This window comes from Delphinapterus leucas, chromosome 17 (assembly GCF_059928025.1).
Source record: "Delphinapterus leucas isolate spDelLeu-1000000601 "Yukka" chromosome 17, BTC_Dleu_Yukka2, whole genome shotgun sequence".
Lineage (NCBI taxonomy): Eukaryota > Metazoa > Chordata > Mammalia > Artiodactyla > Monodontidae > Delphinapterus > Delphinapterus leucas.
This window is the reverse complement of record NC_143145.1, coordinates 76702748-76722208: the sequence shown is the minus strand read 5'-3', so window position 1 is coordinate 76722208 and position 19461 is coordinate 76702748.

Below are 19461 nucleotides of genomic sequence, written 5' to 3'. Positions count from 1 at the left end.
ATCTTCTAGAATGTAAACTGTTAGAATGTAAGACCCTTACATGTGTATATGGACACTGGTGGGCAAAACTGAACGCTTAACAAATACTCTTTCACTATGATAATTGTGCTCTGTAGTCAGTTATTTGGGGGTAGCTGTGAATACAATAAATATAAAATTAGAATGTCGAATTAAACTTTTGAGAAAGAATTTACAAGTGTGTATGACTGCACAATGTATTAATTTAGGGATTAATCTTGAAACATTTCAAAATTGGTTTCAAATGGCTGAACTTGTCTAAATTGAGGGAGATTTTGTGATTGGTAGCCAGTGCATCAATCGTAAAGCATTTTTTTTTTATTTTGTGTTCATTTCCTGCATTACCAAAGATCTTTTAAATATGTTATCCCACCAGAGTAATGCAGTTAGATTTCTAATAGGTATTTTAAACAATATAATTTCATGTATTAATTTTACATTCTTAAGGGAAAACAGTGAGAGATGAAAAGCAAAAGGCAATGTGGCAGACAACTTCTGACAGAGCTTGCAATTACCCCTCCTCCTGGTATTCCTGTCCTTGTGGGAGCTCCTCCCTTTAGGTGTGAGCTGGACTTGATACTTCCTCCTAACGAGCAGAAAATGGCAAAGGTGGGGAACATCACTTCCAAAATGAGGTTATAATAGACTGTGACTTCTGTCTTGCTTGCACTCTCTTTGGCTCCTCTCATGGGCTTGCTCTGACGAAACAAGCTGGAGAGACCCATGTGGGGAGCAGCTGAGGGTAGCCTCAAGCCCATCACCTTTAAAAAGCTGAGGCCCTCAGTCCAACAGTTGTTGAGGAACAAGTCCTGCCAACAACCACCACAGTGAGTTTGGAAGCAAACCTTCCCCAGTTGAGCCTTCAGATGAGACCGCAGCCGAAGATGACACCTCGATTGAAGCCTTGTGAGAGACTGACACAGAGGACCATATCAGGCTGGGCCCAGATTCCTGATGCACAGAAACTATGAGCAAATAAGTACATGTTGTTTTAAGCTGCTAATTTTGGGCATAATTTGATACACAGCAATAGATAACTCGTATAGCAAACTTTTATAATAATATTAAGGGAATTAGGTAAAAATATTAGTTGAAAGTATATTTTGTGCTACACCTTTATCTGTATTATCTCATTATTCCTCAGCTCCAACCTGTTCACTTTTGACTGGCAATTTCATGGACTCCAAAAAATTAGCATAAGCAGTTATTGCACTCTGAAATTTCCATTTAGGCTTTGTGCCAGTTACCAATTTATTGCCCATCAGCTCCAAATTCATCTTTCAATATCTACTCTGTCATAAAGGACAGGCCAACTTTAAACACTTTTCCTTTATAGTGAGCATATTAAGCTTTCTCATAGAGGGCACCCGAAGGAGTTTGCAGAAGGAATGGGCTTTTGTGTTGGTTCTGGTGCCTACCCTGTCTGTCAGCAGTGTGGGTGTGAGAAGGTCACTGGTGCTCTGCCCTGGCCATGAGTCAGGAACGCATGGTTCTCTGACGATCCTGCATCCCTGGCCTGGACTGATGATCACAGACACTGCACCCTAGGCCCTCTGCCCACACTGGCACCCCACCTCCCTCTGCGTGCCTGCTCCCTGCGTCTCTGGTTTGTCTCCTGAAGCTCTCCTGATGTAAACTTTAGGCACTCCAGACCTCTTACCTGCACTGGTGCCCCTCCCCCCTTGCACACCTGTGGGCATGCCCACCAGCCACAGCTTGCTTGTGTCACAGAGGCTGCTTCCTGTTTGCCCTGTGATTGTGGGCCCACAAATCTGTCTGCCAACTAGTGGCCTGAAACTCTTCCTTCTCCGCTGAGATCTGGAGCCCAGCCTTGGGGAGGGGACCACCTCTATGTCTGTCTTCCCTCGGGCACTCTCTCTCTTACATAGTTTCCCCCTTAAGTCATAGCGTAGTTACGGTAAACTTCACGCTAAACTTCCCCTGCTTAAATTGCTGTGGAGATTCTGTCTCCTGATTGGACCCAGACTGCCCTAGGCCTGTTGAGAAGCATTGGCTGATCTGTGGTACCTTGACACTAGCATGTTGTGGTCCCTTTCCCCAGTGATGCAGAGAAGCAGCGTGGTAGAGAGACAAGCACAAGCAGCAGGATCAGGGGACCAGGGATCTCTGGTTCTATGACCAACTGACTCTAAAAGTTCATGTAGGCCATTCACTTCTTCAGCATCCGTGTACAGAGAATCGATTTTGTCCTTGCCATTGCACTAAATGTTGGCGCTTCTGCTATGAATAAGACACCATCCCCATTTGCCTTCAAGGAACTCAGTGTCTAGTGGAGATGGGGGAAGACAGATATGGGACAAAGTATTATAATATTTCTATAATTGATGTATGCACAAAGAGAGCCCAGAGGAGGAGAAGGAAACCAGTTACTGTTCTGGTAAAAAAAGAAAGGCTTTACAGAGGAGGTGATATTTTGAGGACTGAAGAATGAATAAGCTGGGGAAGGGCATTTCAAGCAGACAGGGCAGCATGTACAAAGATGTAGTGGTGAGATAAGGAAATAATAATACTAATAACTTACAGAGAAGTTACTATATAGCACTCACCAGGCTGAGAATTGTACATGGAATTTAAGCCTCGTTAATCAATTCTAATGAAGTAATCCTCATATAAACCCTGTGAGGTTGGCTAGAAAGTTCTTAGTATTGTTGAATCTCAGTAAGGATGTGTTGAAGGACCAAAAGGTGAGCTATCCCTGTTTTGAAAACGAGGAGATGGAGGAAGAGAAACATGCAGTCTGTCCATTGCACTTAGCTGCTCTGTTCTAACTGGTATGTGACGGATGGCAGAGGGGCATGGGCTAGGGTTGGAAAGGTAGGCAGGGCTGCGTCACTGAGGAGCTTTTGTAATGTCACCTCTTTGAGCCCAGTTTCCTCAGCTGCAAAGTGAGCATGTTGGCCCGGAGACCTCTAGCTCATAGAATCTCTGAGTACTCCACAATCCACGATGTTCTCTGGGATAAGATTCTGTAACCTTATTTTAATTACCCATTAGCCTTTAATATTCTTCTTCCCATGAAATTTTCTGAGCTTAGGAGGAGGAAATGTGTATTGTTTTTCCCCAAGAAAAGATAATATGGAGTTGGGTCATGACTAATTCCCTGAGGTCACTTGCCTATAAGTCCTGGGAGTCTGAGATATTGCTAGTGGCTGGTGGGGAAAGGGTGGGGTGCCATTCACTAACTGGGGCAGATGGACCAAGTGTCCTCCTACTAGATGAGTGTCTAAGGAAGATGAACTGATGGGGGTGGGCAGTTACGTCTTCAGATCCATCCCACAGATGTTAACGACCACAATGGCCTTGTACGAATAATACTGAGTCAGTGACTCCAAGCCAGATTATGGCTGTGAATATGGTGGGTTCTCTGTGTTAGGCTGTCCCCAGGACAACATTGACTTAACAAGAGACACATGACAGTGGAGCAGAAAAAGCACGGGTTTTGAGGCTGGCCATGGCTGTGAATCCCTGCTGTGGCACTTACTAGCTGTTTGACCTTGATCATATTCTCTGTACCTCTCCAAGCGTCAGTCCCCTCATCTTAACATGGTGAAATAAATACCTATTTCACAAACTTGCAATTATGCTTAACTGAGATATGATATGAAGTGTGATTCTATTAGACGAGGGGCTCCACAAAAAGAAGCTGGGGTTAGTATTAGTCGAGTCCTCTACTCTTGCTGAAGCAGAGAAAAGATGAGGGAGGCAGCTTGAATGAATGATGAGATGAGGGCTGAATATAAAATTTTAATGGACATAGATTATTTGAATGATACTAACCTGAATTCAAGTTAATTTTAGTCTGCAGACTCGATGTCTGTGTTGAAACCTCCTTCCCTGGTATTCGTGTTCCTCAACCATTGTTCTCTAAACCTTTAATACTGTCATCATTCTTAATTCCTCGGTGACACCTTATGCTAACCCAAAGCCTCAAAGTACATCCACTGTAATTACTTTCCCAAGATATTTGGTGACAAGTTTGATCTCATTATAAATTGTTGAATGGTTGCTGGAACCAATTTTATTGACCTTGATCTTTTGAGAAACTGATATCCTTCTTTGTTTTCTGCTTGACTTGGTGGTGTGCTAACAATTACTGAGATTTATTAAGGTGTTTCAGAAACTGTTTCTTCTGGGTTGGAAACATAGCCTCTTGTCTTTTATAACTCAGAAGACATGCAAGCTTTTGTTGTTGTTTTGCAGAAGCAAGCTTTTCTTGGAACTGGGTAGTTTTGCTTTTAGGACAAGCCTCTCATCAATAGATTATCTGAGATTTCATACATACTACAAGAAGCTTAGAAAATCAGTCTGTAGGCACATCAGCTTAAAAGATTTCAATGTAGTCAGGTAAGATTCTGAGCCATGTAGGCCATGTTCAACACTGGCAATGGGTTGTCCTTGTTTTTAAAAAAGGAAGAAGTGGAAGAGGGAAGGATAAAGAAAAGAAAAATTACAAAAACTAAAAATGCACTCCCATTTGGGACCAAGTTGTTTAAATATCTGATATTGCTGAAGGCTGTCAAGGTTGAGTCTTGAGTCACTAGTAAGTGAAGTAGTTGATGTGATGTAAGTCTGAAAAGGCTGATCACCAAAGCCAATTTCTTCTCTCTCCTCGTCTCTCCCTCTCCTTCTCCCTACCTCCACCCCTCCCATCTTCTCTCTTCCTCCTTCCCTTTCTCACTTTTTAGTTTTTTTAATTAAATGTTTTTCTTTATATGTATGCACACATATATATACACGTATATATATAATTGAATGTAACTGCTTAAATGGAATCACATTGTAATCTGGGGAGGCGGTAACATGTTTTTCTCCTTTGTTTGCCTCTTCTTGCTTCTCTCCTTTGCTCCTCCCTAAATCAGGGAGACCTTACCCCTTATGAATGTGTTTTACTCCATGCTCTGTAATTATAAACAAGCTACATAAGGATACACTTCTGTATGCACATGAATACACACAGAAGGCCATTTTTCAGTTCTTTTTAAAAATGGCATTATATTATTCCTACTTTTATGTGTTTTCTTTTTCTCAAGAAAACTTCAAGGAACTCTCTTCAAGTATGTAGTATCATTCTAACCATTGTTTTAAGTGATGCAAATTATTTCATGATGTAATTTTATCTTAATATATTCAAGCATCTCCCAGATTGATAGACAGCCGCTTTGCTTGTAGTTTGTGACAATATCGACAGTACTGCAAAAAACACAGCTGTAGATATTCTTAGGTGCCTTTATTTTTATGTGATAGATTACCAGTAGAATTGCTCCCATCCAAGGGGGTAAGTCTGTTAAATTCTATTAGGTGTTGCTAGATTGTTTTCCAGAAAGACTGTAAAATTGACCTTTCACCAGTAGTATGAGTCTCCTTTCCCCTACATTCTTGTCAGTAGTAGGCATTTATTGCACTTTAATTCTTGCTGGATGTGATACCTCATTGTTACATTTTAGTTTTGTATTTTTTTGCATTTACTTGACTACTAGTGAATCTGAAATCTTTTTGTGTGTGTGCTGGTCACTCAGATTTGCTTTTCTGTGAACTATTTTTATATCTTTTCCCATGTTATCGTAGATGATAGCACTTTGTCAATCTTCAAAGTTGTGACTCCCCCTCCCCCCGCAAAGCACTGCTTGCCTGTGCTATTTTTTTTTTTTTTTTTTTTTTTTGCGGTACGCGGGCCTCTCACTGCCGTGGCCTCTCCCGTTGCGGAGCACAGGCTCCGGACGCGCAGGTTCAGCGGCCATGGCTCACGGGCCCAGCCGCTCCGCGGCATGTGGGATCTTCGCGGACCGGGTCACGAACCCGCGTCCCCTGCATTGGCAGGCGGACTCTCAACCACCGCGCCACCAGGGAAGCCCTGTGCTATCTATTGATTTTGTTTACGACACTTTCACCCTAATGAAAAAAATTGTATTGTCAAATCTTCTTTTCCTCCCTTCCTCATTCCCTGTCTAGTTTTTTTGTTTCTTTCTTTCAGATTTCAGTTTTTCTCACTTGGTCAATAAATTTTATCCATACCTAGATTACATACGCAGTCTCTTACATTTTCTTCAAACATTTTCATTTATCTTATTTATTTATACAGATAACTCCTGTATGCACCTGGAGATGACTTTGTATATAGTGTAAATAAAGGCCCGCCCGCTTTTACATTCTCCTTATGGAGCCCTGGCTATGCCATTATGCTTTTGAAATGAATCAGTTCATTACTCGTGAAATTAATGTATCCCCTTGTGACATATACACTGGGATCTATTTCTGTATTGTCTATATTATTCCACTGATTTATTATTTTTAATATATTTTCATGTCAATACCATAATGATTTTATTACAGTGGCTTTACAGTACATCTCCCATTCATTAGATTTTTAAATAGTTTTCTTGGCTATTCCAGATATTTATTCTTCCCTATGAAATTCAGGATGATCCTAATGAAATAAAAGATTCTTTTGGGATACTTAGAATTACATTGATTTACATTATTACTTTTGGGAGAACTGACATTTTTATTATTGTCTTCCTATGCAACTATGTTATATCTTTGCATTTGTTCCAATTTTGTTTTATGTCTTTTAGTAATATTTGTACTGTTCTTCACATCTCTGCTGTTCTTGTATTGTTACTGCTTTGTAGTTTTATGTCACTTCTGTTAATGGAATATTTTCTCAATTTGTATTTGTAAGTGTTATTATTTCTGCAGAGAAAAGCTACTGAGTTAGTATTTATCTTGAACCCATCAGACAGATTGTTTCAGTGAGTTTATTGATCATATTTACCATCCATTCAACAGCTATGTATTGAGCACTTTTCTAAGCACTAGGGATAGAGCAGTTGATAAAACATACAAGACCTTTGCCCTAATGGAACTCACATTCTAATGCTTATAGTAACCAAAGTGGGGCATATGGTCTCAACCATTGAGCGTGAGTGGCATGATAGGCTGAAGGAACAAACTCAGGGTATTTACATGACTTAGTGGTGGCCTGCAGGATATGGCAAAGTGACAGTCAACTAGGATAGTGAGTCTCCCTCACAATCTGACCTTTCTGAATTCTCTGTGCCGTGTTCAGAGCTTTCCGCAATTTTCCCCCTCAGCGCACCTCTCTTTCCCCACGACATACTTTCTTTTCTATGTCACATGCTTTCAGAGTGTAGGTGCTCTGAGACAAACCTTTTAGCTTATGAAGTTGGGGTGCACCAAAAATCCTTGTGTGGCCATTTGGAACTCAAGAAGAAAGGTAACAAGAAACAGTACTGTTATTTATCTAAGCTCTTCTAGAAACCAATTTGTTAATTACTATGTCATCTTTAGTTCCTTTATCCATATATTTGTAGACCTTTCATGGATTTTCATCTTTAGTTCCTTTATCCATATATTTGTAGACCTTTCATGGATTTTCATCATGAGTGCTATGTTAAGGTGTAAATAGATTATTATTACTCTGGTACTCCTATGTACTCATTCAATTATGTCAAAAGACATGATGTGGTCTGATGTAGCTCAGGCTCTTATAAATATGTGCTGATAACCTGGCTACATATCCTTCTTTCCAAGATAGACAAAATTAATTTCCTTGTTGTGTTTTCAAATAATTTTTAGATACCAAGAAACAAGTCACGTTAGTGGTTCACAGTTGACTCTGTCTCTTCTGGAGTTTGACTTACATCATTTTCTACAGCTCTGAAATAATTCCTTTGATGACTATAATAAATCAAAGATATCTTTTCCAATAATTTGCTGCCTCATAATCCTGATAAGATTGTTAATCTTTATTATTGCCTGTCTAGGCTGTCACATCTAGGGGTTGATTATGACAAATCTGAATTGTGCATTAATCCCTCTCTAGTTTTTTTTCAAGCTTATTAACTGAAATTTATAAACCAATTTATGTTTACACGCCTCTGGAACAAGAATATGATGCTGGATTGTTTCAGAGGCTCCATGTACATAGTAACTGTTGATCAAGAAAGATTCTTTTTAAAAATTTTTTTTCCTACTTACTTACTTACTTAATTTCTTTTTGGCCGTGTTGGGTCTTCGTTGCTGCGTGTGGGCTTTCTCTAGTTGCGGCGAGTGAGGGCTACTCTTCGTCGTGGTGCGTGGGCTTCTCACTGCGGTGGCTTCCCTTGTTGAGGAGCATGGGCTCTAGGCGCACGTGCTTCAGTAGTTGTGGCACACGAGTTCAGTAGTTGTGGCTCGCAGGCTTAGTTGCTCCGAGGCATGTGGGATCTTCCCGGACCAGGGATCGAACCCATGTGCCTTGCATTGGCAGGCGGATTCTTAACCACTGCGTCACCAGGGAAGCCCAAGAAAAGATTCTTTAAGTGATTTAGCTGTTTAACTTTTTTGGGGGCCAAGTGGACTACGGGATGAACTACATGGCAGACGGAAGGGTGCTGAGGCCTGATAATCACGCTTACTGTGAGTGAGAGACACTCAAAGGTGAGAATCATGTCAGTGTGCTCTGATCTCTTCCTTCTCCTTGTTGCAGAGAACCATGCACTCTCTGCATTATATTAAGGCAAGTTTTTAGTATTTCCCTTATTACTACTGGTTTCTCCAAGGTGGACACGATGTTTCTTGAAAATAAAAATTATGTCTTTACTTATTGATTTCTGACCAATCTTTATCACCCAGCCCATGAGCCACACAAGCATACATATGACACTTGATGAAAGTTGATGTGTGGGCTTGGAGGGTTGAGCCAGGCCAGGTGGTCCTGGGTGAGGTTATGCAGTTGCTGGTTGTGCTACATCAATACGATTAAACCTCTCATGCAGTTTTCCTGCTACCAAAGCGTCTTAACACAGAGATAACAAACTAAGGCTAAACATCTGAGTCAAGTCCTTTCGGAAACCAGATGTGATGAGTCAATGTTCGCTCTGGGAGAACAGGGAGGCCTGGTGGGGGGAAGGGGGCAGCAAATTACCTCTCTGAGGGCATAGCAGGGGGGTAACAGCTGGATGTCCAGATGGTGCCCTCTTCTGCTTCAGGATGCTCAGACAGGTGGCGAATTACCAGAATCAGAACGTCCCTCTACACTGGTCACTGGGAGCAGTACCTTCGGCTGAGAACTCTGCCCTTTAAGGAAGTAGTTTAAAAGCGTAGGTTGAATTCAGTGGCTGTTTCCCATTTCCCCCATGTTTGAGTGTGGATTCCTTATAGTCTTGGCTATTTGAGAATACCAAGAAATATTTGCCTTTCAAGAGGCCGGAGTCACAGTACAAGGAGCAGTTACGAAGAAACTCCTCCTAAGTGTTTACACGGGAAGGGTAGAAAGTTGGCGATCGGTTTGCACTTTAGGTAGAAACTGACTGAAAATTTAGGGTTAGAGTCCAAACAAGAAGTCTGCTTTCTCCTTGAGTCTCGTCTGTGTTGCCACTTAGGACATAAATGCTAGTAATTGCTACCATTAATTATACGCTTATAATATCCATAGTGAATCCGCACAACAAAACTGAAAGATAAATGCAATTGTCCCCATTTTGCAGATGAGAAAATGAGGTACAGAGCATATAGAGCAACTATGTTATTTACCAGAAGTCACTTAGCTAATAAGTAGCAGTACCTGGTACAGCTTGAATCTATGGCAATAGAACTCAAAACCCCATGAACTGTTAAAAACTCTATATTATGCTAAAAAAAGAACATGAAGCGGCTTTTACAGAGACTATTCCTCATTGTTTTGGGGTTGTATTCATAGGCAGGGACCTTGCTCTGTACAGTAATTAATAATCCACAACAGAACATGTTTGAAGAATTTCTTTGGGCATATCAAAAATATAAATGGGCATTTTTACAGGTAATTGTCTAAATCCCTACTTGCACTTGCTTTATGGCAAGATATTTACATCTGCAACAGCATACCCATATTGGTAGAGTTCAAATTGTTGTTTCTATACAGGTAGTTTTAATTTTAAAATTATTGTAGAGAACCACTTTGGCCACCAGATGGCAGCAATGCAGGATTTTGAAAGCCTTTCAAATAAAATCTCAGAGAATATATATTTAAATTTTACTAATTCAGCTTGTGCTCTACTGAAATATACCTTTACATTATCTTGAGAGAAAGGTATATTTCATTTTGGCATAGGGAAAATAAGATTAAACTCTGAATTACTGGAAGCCTGGATTAATGAGGTTTTAATATATAGACATGTTTACAATAATTAGCAGGATAGATTCTTTTTTAAAGAATCTATCACATTCATTATAGCATATAAATGTGTAATTTCAAGTACAAATGGTTCTTATCTTGAAGTAGAACAGACAAAACTGTATTTGGTTGCACTTGTTAGCAGGAGCTTTAAGTTAGACTGCAGATTTTACGATAATAACACTACATTTTAATAACACAGTGTATGATTTAGGCTGTTCTCTCACAGTTAGTCTGAATTAGTGTTTATTTTATTATACGTTTCAATACCAAATTCAAATATGGTAATGGTAGAAGTAGCAATAATAATGACAATAATAATATATCACATCAAAGGAGTTCTGAATAGTCGACCAAGCATTTTCCTGTAACCTATCTCATTTTGTGATTGATAGAGCTGGTAGACTGATTTATGTGTAAGTTCAGATATTACAGAAAGATATTACAGTATTTGTTCAGGAAATACATCTCTCTTTCTTACTTTCCTAGATGACGATTTGGCCCTCCTGACCAACATAAACAGCTCAGTTTGAAAAACATGGAGGAAAATAGATGCATAATTTTATGGAGGATCACCTCTGTCTCAAACTCTTAGAAGATTGATTCCTAAGGGAATCCCTTTGGTAGGAGTTACTGTGTCCCTCCTGTGTAACCATTAGTGAGGTTCTGTGAAATGACAGACAGCATTCCTGGATTATATTCAATTTCAAATTACAATTAAAAAAATTAAAAATCACTTAACTCCACATCTACTGTCAAACCTGTGACTTAACAGGTTTCCAGCACATCTGAGAATTCATTAGTGTTCCTCTTCCTTTGTTCTTTGACTTGTCTTGACTCTATGTGCAGTGTACTGATTCTTCCTCAGCCATGCAAGAAGACCTAAAAGTATCTGTCTACAATACTTATTTTTTAATGCAGAACAATTCCTCTCCCAAGGCTAGTGCTAATTAGACTGTCAGGATGCAGTGGTGGAGTTAGCTCAGTTAAAAAGAAAGACAGGGAAGAAAAGCTATTGATAACTTGAGGCAAAGGTCTGAGTGTGGGAGCACAGCAGAAACACTTGGTGGGCGGGGAATTAAATTTCCCTGTGACTCTATGTGGACGTGCGTAGATGACTTAGTCAGTTAAGGATGATAATTCCTTTTTTGCCTGGCTCCATATCTAAGGCCCTCCAACTGATTTCTATCTCAGAAGAATGTCCCTGTCTGTCCTTAGAGGATAGACGGGGCAGACTTTCTGCTCCCCGCTCTTTGTTTGGGGGTCGTATATACTGTGTCCTGGGACCTAGCCATCAGTTCCACTGTCTCTAAAATCCAGCTGCTCATCAGGGATGTTCCTCTTGTCCCCACTACCAGGGGAACTCCACACGGCTGGGCCACCCCCTGCTGGGTTGTCTTGAGCACCCTCCTTAGGCTCTCTGAACCTGTTTCATCATCAGTAATGTCGGGGTGTGAACACCTACATGTTATCATGTATGCAAATGTATGCAAAGAGCCCTCGTATATTGTCTGGGGTGTTTCTAACCCCCTTGCTCCTTTCTGTTCTTTTTAATCTTTCCTCAAGTTCTTCTTCTAAGAGGGATAGCAGTCAACGTTTTGCAGACTGACAGTCCCCAGTGCTTCCTTCTTTCTCTGCATATTGTCTTTTTCTTTTAATGAGGTATAACTGACATAAAATTATTAGTTTCAGCTGTGCATATTGTTTTACTATAATGATTCCAAGAGTTTTGGATTTAGTGGGCTTGTAAAATGTAAAGAAAGTTTTGAAGGCTGATATAAGGTTGCAGACATTTTATTTAGCCAAGTACTTAAAAAAAACCCCACTACCACCTACTGTTACCGTCATTTAATAAAAGATATGATATTTTAACAACCAAAAGGTAAAGAGGATGTAAGTTTGAAATAAAGGACAGCTTTAAATGTAGTACATCTAGTATGACAGGAATGTAAGCAAAGCTGCTGCTGAGAGTCTGTGAGGAAGGAAGGACCCTGTGTCGCAAGCAGTAAGAGGCCAGGACCTCCTGTCCCAGGCCTGGGGGTGACAGGTAAGGTGTCTCTCCCCCCCAAACACATACACACACGCACAGACTGGGGAAGCGTGAGAGGGAGCAGCGAGGTATATTTGAGAGGTGAGGGAGCCACCGGCAGGGAAAAGAAAGGCACAGAGAGGGTGAAGGAACAGGAGAGAGAAGGAAGTGCCCTGAGCTCAAGAGGCAGGAGCTGGAGTAGAGGCAAGAGGCCGGGGGTACAAAGGTGAGGAAATGGGCGGAGAGGACTTCGAAAAGTTTTGATATTCTTCCCCCCAGAAACTAAGGTAAAAAAGTAAATTATTGGGGGAGGGATAAATTAGGAGTATGGGATTAACAGATACACACTACTATGTATAAAATAGATAAACAATAAGGGTTTACTGTATGGCACAGGGAACTATATTCAATATCTTGTAATAACCTATAATGGAAAAGAATCTGAAGCTATACACCTGAAGCTAGCACAATACTGTAAATCAACTAAATTAAAAAAAAAGAAGAAAAAGTAAATTATTTTTCAGCGATTTAGGATAATGGATTGTTTTTTTTTTTCCTAAGAACCTTTGTGTAGAAGCAAGTTGCCTCTGTTTTGTGCAATTCACATTCACTTTGAGGAAGTATCAGTATATACATTGTGCTTCTCCTCATTGGCCATAGGTGGAACGGGGCCCCTGTGTGCAGGAAAGTCACCTTAGGCCTCCTGCCCAGGGGTGGACGCTGATGTCACCAATGTCTGCCACACTCCCTCAAGCCCCAGCCCTCACCTGCTCTCCTCAGGGTCCCGGGCCGGCCCCCGGGTGGCACTCTTGTTCTCAGTGACAGGTAAGTGACTCTACTGGTGTCTCCAGGGCCACTCTCGACTCGAGAGACTTGTGGCTCCAACCAGGGCCAGTTGGGAGCAGACCCTCTGCTTCACTTTACAGATTTTTAAAAACTGAGGTATAATTGACATATAACATTGTATCCGTTTCAGAGGTACAACATAATGATTCGATATCTGTATACATTGCAAAATGAACCACAGGTCTAGTTAACATCCAGCACCACACATGATTACATATTTTTTGTGTGTGTGATAAGAACTTTTAAGATCCACTCTTCTAGCAACTTTCAAATACACATTACAGTATTATTAACTATAGTTGCCATGCTGTGCATTACATCCCCAGGACTCAGAACTGGAAGTTTGTCCATTATGACCCCTTTCACTCACACAAATTTGGTACTAGGTCCTCCAAAGGGGTGCTGGGCTTTTCAGGTTTTAAGTCTCCTGAGAGTGGGCCAAGGTGCACTGGAAAAATACCACTCAGAAGTTCCTCTTGTGTGCCCTAAATGTCTGGGATCACATTAGACAATAACTCACTCTTAACACCTGTCTGTCTGCATTTCCTTCTCATCAGCAATATACTTTTTTTTTTAATTTTTAAAATTATTTATTTATTTATTTTTGGCTGCGTTGGGTCTTCATTGTTATGCGCAGGCTTTCTCTAGTTGTGGTGCCCGGGCTTCTCATTGCGGTGCCTTCTCTTGTTGCGAAGCACGGGCTCTAGGCACGTGGGCTTCAGTAGTTGTGGCACGCAGGCTCAGTAGTTGTGGCTCATGGGCTCTAGAGCACAGGCTCAGTAGTTGTGGCGCACGGGCTTTGTTGCTCCGCGGCATGTGGGATCTTCCCAGACCAGGGCTCGAACCCATGTCCCCTGCATTGGCAGGTGGATTCTTAACCACTGCGCCACCAGGGAAGCCCAGCAATATACTTTCTAAATATTGGTAACTTAGCTGGGGTTTCCTAGGAAACAGGCTCTGGATGGAGATTTGGATGCAGGAGGTTCTCCAGAGTGGACCCTCGGGATCAATCCCTGTGTGGCGGGAGGCGGGGAGGTTGGTGAAGGCAGCAGAGCCGGGCTCTGAGGTAGGGACGGCCTTCTGGCCTTTATAACCACCAGCCAGTTATCGGATGCAGCCTGCGCGGTGAAGTGTGACCTTGGCCATGTGGCTCTCCTTAACTAGGGGCAATTCCTGGGTGGGCACGGAACTGAGTGCTGCCTGCCACCAAAGCTCTCAGCACGGAGATGTGCTTCAGTCCTAAGGAGGGTATCCGGGCGCACACACCACAGTATCCCCTAAGGGGGAATTCACCCCCCCCTTTCCTTCAGGGGCTGAGGGCATCTGCAATGTAGGATCAATGAAGTTTCCAGAACCGACCACAGATCCCAAAGTCCTTGTCACCATTTTTTTTTGGCCGTGCCACGCAGCATGCGGGATCTTAGTTCCCTGACCAGGGATGAAACCCGCGCATGGAGTCTTAACCACTGGACCGCCAGGGAAGTCCCACCATTTTTTCTTTTTTTTTTTAAAGGAAGCCTAGTTGGACTTATGCAAAAGGATTTTAGGAAGTCTCAGTGGAAGTTCTGAGAGGTCCCTGAGTGGGCGGTCAGTCCATCTGAATAATCATCAAGACCTCTGCAAAAGGTGTGGCGTGCCTGTAGCTCACAATTACAGTCTATCTTTCGTATTTTTATAGATAAGGAGGCCGAAGCTCAGTAAAGTTAAACAACCTGCCCAAAGCTGCATGACTAGTCGTAGAATCAGAATTAACTCTAGAACCATCTTGTTCCCGTTACCCTCCTCAGTTTCTTCCCCATCTGTCTCCATCACTTCACTCCTGATGAGGGGAACATTGATTATATGTCTCTGAAATTGCTTTTACTCAAGTGCTTGGCAGTCTTTTTTTTTTTTTCCTCAAGAAAAATCAGAAGGTTTATTAAAACATACTCAGCTCAGACATATTGACTTAATGAAGAGGTCAGTTTCCCCCCAAACACTAACCTTTTTCATTTTCTGTAAAGGTTCAAGGCTTATGGGTTGTTTTATAGAAAACAGCAATACAGTGCTTAGAGTACATACCAAAGGACCTACCCTCATTCATCCATTCCATGCCGTCAGGTTAAAACTCTTTGCTTTGAATCGTTGCCAGCTATTATGCTGGCCAAACAGTGCAGAGAACATGGGGTTTTTAATGGCTGGGATGTTCCAGATGCCAAATAAAGGAATGACTTGCTTATAAGACAGAAGGAAACCGTGACAGATACAATGGGCTTTGAAGAGAACCATTTTCATGGAACTTGCAGAAAACCAAGACAGAAATGTCTCCCACACTCTCCCAAAGCAGCAAGAAACCCTTGTGTTCTCCACCCCAGCCTGGACCGCTCACTACATCCGCAGAGAAGACCCAAGAGCTCACTGCTTGCTAGGGAGCAGGTGTCACCTCTCCATCCCGGGATACCCCTGCCACCTGACAGTATTGTGGAAAATCTGCCGTGGCATCTGCCTCCCGGCCAAGCCAGGATGCTTCGAGCTGGTGGCCCCATTCGCCCTCCTCAGTGAAACGGTCACATCTCCAAGAGGCCACCTGGGGTCTGGCTCACTTTCTCTTCTCCTTTCTAGTTCATCTTTCTTTGTCCATTAAATAGTTCTGTCTCCTGAAGTTTGGTTTTTATGTCCTCTTATCTTTTCACTCTAGATCTTCTTTCCAGAAGATCTTTTTTGCTCTCATGAAGTTAGTTACCTTTTATAGGCTAATGACTCCTGAACCGATATTTCTATCCTAGATTCTATTTTTGAACCTTGCACCCAGCCAGCTGCCTGCTGAATGTACCGACTTGGACGCCCTGCTGGGCCCACTTGTCACTTACATTGTAAAGCACTCTTGGGTTGCAAATTCATATTGAACAGAAATCACATTTGAACTTGCTTAGGCCAAAATGGGGAATTCATAGGATTAGGTGACCAAGTCCTGGACACCTGGAGTCAGGGACTCCAGTGCATTGGACTTTGCGTCAATCACTTGTCCTGATTTCTCTTGGTATGTTGGCTTTATTCCAGCCAAGCGTTTCCTGGCCTTTTCAGTATGACTGCTGGCAGCTCTTAGGTTCCTATTTCAGAGCTCATATTAGGAGAGGACAAAAGCTCTTTTCTTCAGCTCCGTTTCCACAGCACCTGGGAAGGAGCCTGCTGGCCCATCCTCACACTTAATCCCTACTGTGACACCTACCACATGCTAGTGCAGGGCCCAGTTCCACTGACTGCAAGCTCCTTGGGGCTTATACCCTTCATACGCCTTTCCCAGCGCCTGGCATGACACAGGCGCACATAAATAGGGGCTGAATGTGTGACAGAGCTGTGACTTACCTTCTAGGAAGCTGAACCTGACACCGTGGGTAGGAGCAGGGTACCATCAGAGGAAGGGATCGTTGCATGGACCTCATCACCCTGGCGAGCCTCCAGCTTCCATGTGTCCATGAGAGCAAAGACGAGTGTTTATGGTATGGGTCTCCCAGTCCATACTGTGTCTCAGGTCTCTAACAGGAACCCTTCAGAAACTGGATGAAGGTAAAAGATAATGTTGCAAGGGTTTATTTTAAAAAATGGCTGTGGAGTCCTTGCTCGCTGATTGTGGTCAAGGCCTTTTTATAGCCTCTGCCTTTGGTTCTTCAAAGGAGGACATTTCAAGAACCCCACGCCATCCTGCTACCCCCATCACCATTAATAACTCCACATCACAAATCTGTGTTATTTCTCCTTCACTGAAACTCAGTCAGTCTAAAGGCATCCGTTTCATGGAGAATGATTACATATTATGCTGACGCAGAGCACATTTAATGGCAAGAAATACAAAGGATTGACTGTTACTGCAGGCGTGTCACCTTTCATAGTCTAGAGAGTTTTATTTCCCTGTTGTGTAGAGAATACTGTGTCATGTCTGATGTGGGAGCCACCACATTCATTACACGCCCAATTCTTCCATCCATCCGCTTCTGCAGTTGATTTTTTTTTTTTTTTTTTGTGGTACGCGGGCCTCTCACTGTTGTGGCCTCTCCCGTTGCGGAGCACAGGCTCCGGACGCGCAGGTTCAGCGGCCATGGCTCACGGGCCCAGCCGCTCCGCGGCATGTGGGATCTTCCCAGACCGGGGCACGAACCCGTGTCCCCTGCATCGGCAGGCGGACTCTCAACCACTGTGCCACCAGGGAAGCCCTGCAGTTGATTTTTGAGGGCACATCAAGGTATAGAAAAGGTTTCCCCCTCTTCCTCCAAAAAAAGAAACAGAAAAACCCCACACTGATTTACTTTTACTCTGGTAATGGAAACCACAAAGCCTCTAACTGGAATAGATAACAAGGAAAATTCTCTGGCAGGAACAGGAAGCATATGTTGGGTGTTCATGCTTCCTTATCTCAGTGCCATCCGATTGAAGGGAGGTGAGACGTTGCCACTCTGCTCGTGGTTCCTGGAGCCCGAGGGAGCTGAGCGGGAAGCGGAGGAAGGGCTTTTATCTTTCACGACAACAGTCACTTCTGTCTTGTTCACGGAGCCGCGCTCGCTAAGATTATCACTGGTAATCGCGTGTCTGGTAAACTTTGCTCACCACAGTCAGAAGTGTTGGCCCAGATTCTAGTAACAAAGGACAGGAAGCTCTAGCTGGTGGCGCTGCCGTTGGCTGGGCCTGTGTACCTTCAGCCACAGCGTGAGAATTCTTGGGCTACTGCCTGAGGGGCAGTGTGGTAGAACGGACAGATTCCAGGCTCCAGAGCCCCCAGACCAGTTCCTGGCTGTGTTAAGAGTTACTAGAAATTCCTAAGTCTCAGTTTCATCACTTGTAAAATAGGCTCCATAATTTCTACCTTGACACTTTATTGTGAGGAATCAATAATAAGAAAAATAACTAATGAAAACATACTGAGATCTTGCTCTAAAACAGCTCCATGCTGTGTCTTTTATAAACACATGTGATTTAAACAAATGATGGCATTTCATCCTGATGAGCAATAGGGTGGTTTCTTGTTATTCCCATTTACAAGTGGAGAGCAGGTTTACTGGGGTTGAGGAACTTCCGTTACATCAAACAGCTAGTGAGAGCCAGAGCCTGGGGGAAACCAGGCCGGTGTGTCCCAAAGGTGTGGTCCTAACATTGACACAAGTCTTTCTCAAGCTTGAGAACAGCGCTAACCCTTTTAATGCGTGGGAGGCTGGGGGAGAAGATTCTCGGATCCTAATTATGGATGTGAATTGTTTTTCTTCAGTGTTGTAAATTTCCACAAGCTGAAGATTAAGTATATGTTAGATAGTATAGGAGACATATTGTTGCTTTACTCTTTCCCGTGTGAATACGGTGCTGATGACTAAAGGTGTAAAAGCTTTTGTGATCAGCACAACTCTCCTATCACAAACCCTGTGATAGTTTAATTCTGCCACTTTTCTCCCTGTGAATTGCTGTAAAGCCTTTTGTCTTGCAGCTCTTGATGTCATTTGGCTAAAAAGCAGGATTTCCAGATTAAGTTCACTTCTGTTGATTTTACATTAGGCTTTGATGCAAAGCAACTTGGTACTGACACATTCATAAAAACAAATGCTAAGGTAGGTACTTTACCAATGTTCTCAAATTTTTGTAATGGACAGATCCTTTTAAAGGAAAAATAGGGTTTCTTGCTCCTATTAGGTTATAAGGTTGTTATCCATAACGTGGAAAATATGCTTTTATTACTTTTTGAAAGACTATTAACAGAGGCATAAAATTTATATGTTCTGTTAGGAATCCTCATGCTATCAAGAATACAGCTGAGTGAGGATGTGGAAAAAAAGGGAAGCTACGTGCACTGTTGGTGGGAATGTAAACTGGTTCAGCTACTATGGAAAACAGTATGGAGGTTTGTCAAAAAACTTAAAATAGAGCTGTCCAGCAACCCCACTTCTGGGTATATATCCAAAGGAAAGGAAATCACTGTTTTTGTCTTTTTAAGATGTTGGGGGTAGGAGTTTATTAATTAATTTATTTTTGCTGTGTTGGGTCTTCGTTTCTGTGCGAGGGCTTTCTCTAGTTGTGGCAAGCGGGGGCCACTCTTCATCGCGGTGCGCGGGCCTCTCACTATCGCGGCCTCTCTTGTTGTGGAGCACAGGCTCCAGACGCGCAGGCTCAGTAGTTGTGGCTCACGCGCCTAGTTGCTCCGCGGCATGTGGGATCCTCCCAGACCAGGGCTCGAACCCATGTCCCCTTGCATTAGCAGGCAGATTCTCAACCACTGCGCCACCAGGGAAGCCCGAGATCACTGTTTTGAAGAGGTATTTGCAATCCCATGTTCATTGCAGCATTATTCAAAATAGTCAAAGTATGGAAACAACCTAAGTACCTATGGATAAAGAAAATCTGATATATACACTGTAATAATGCAGTAGAATATTAT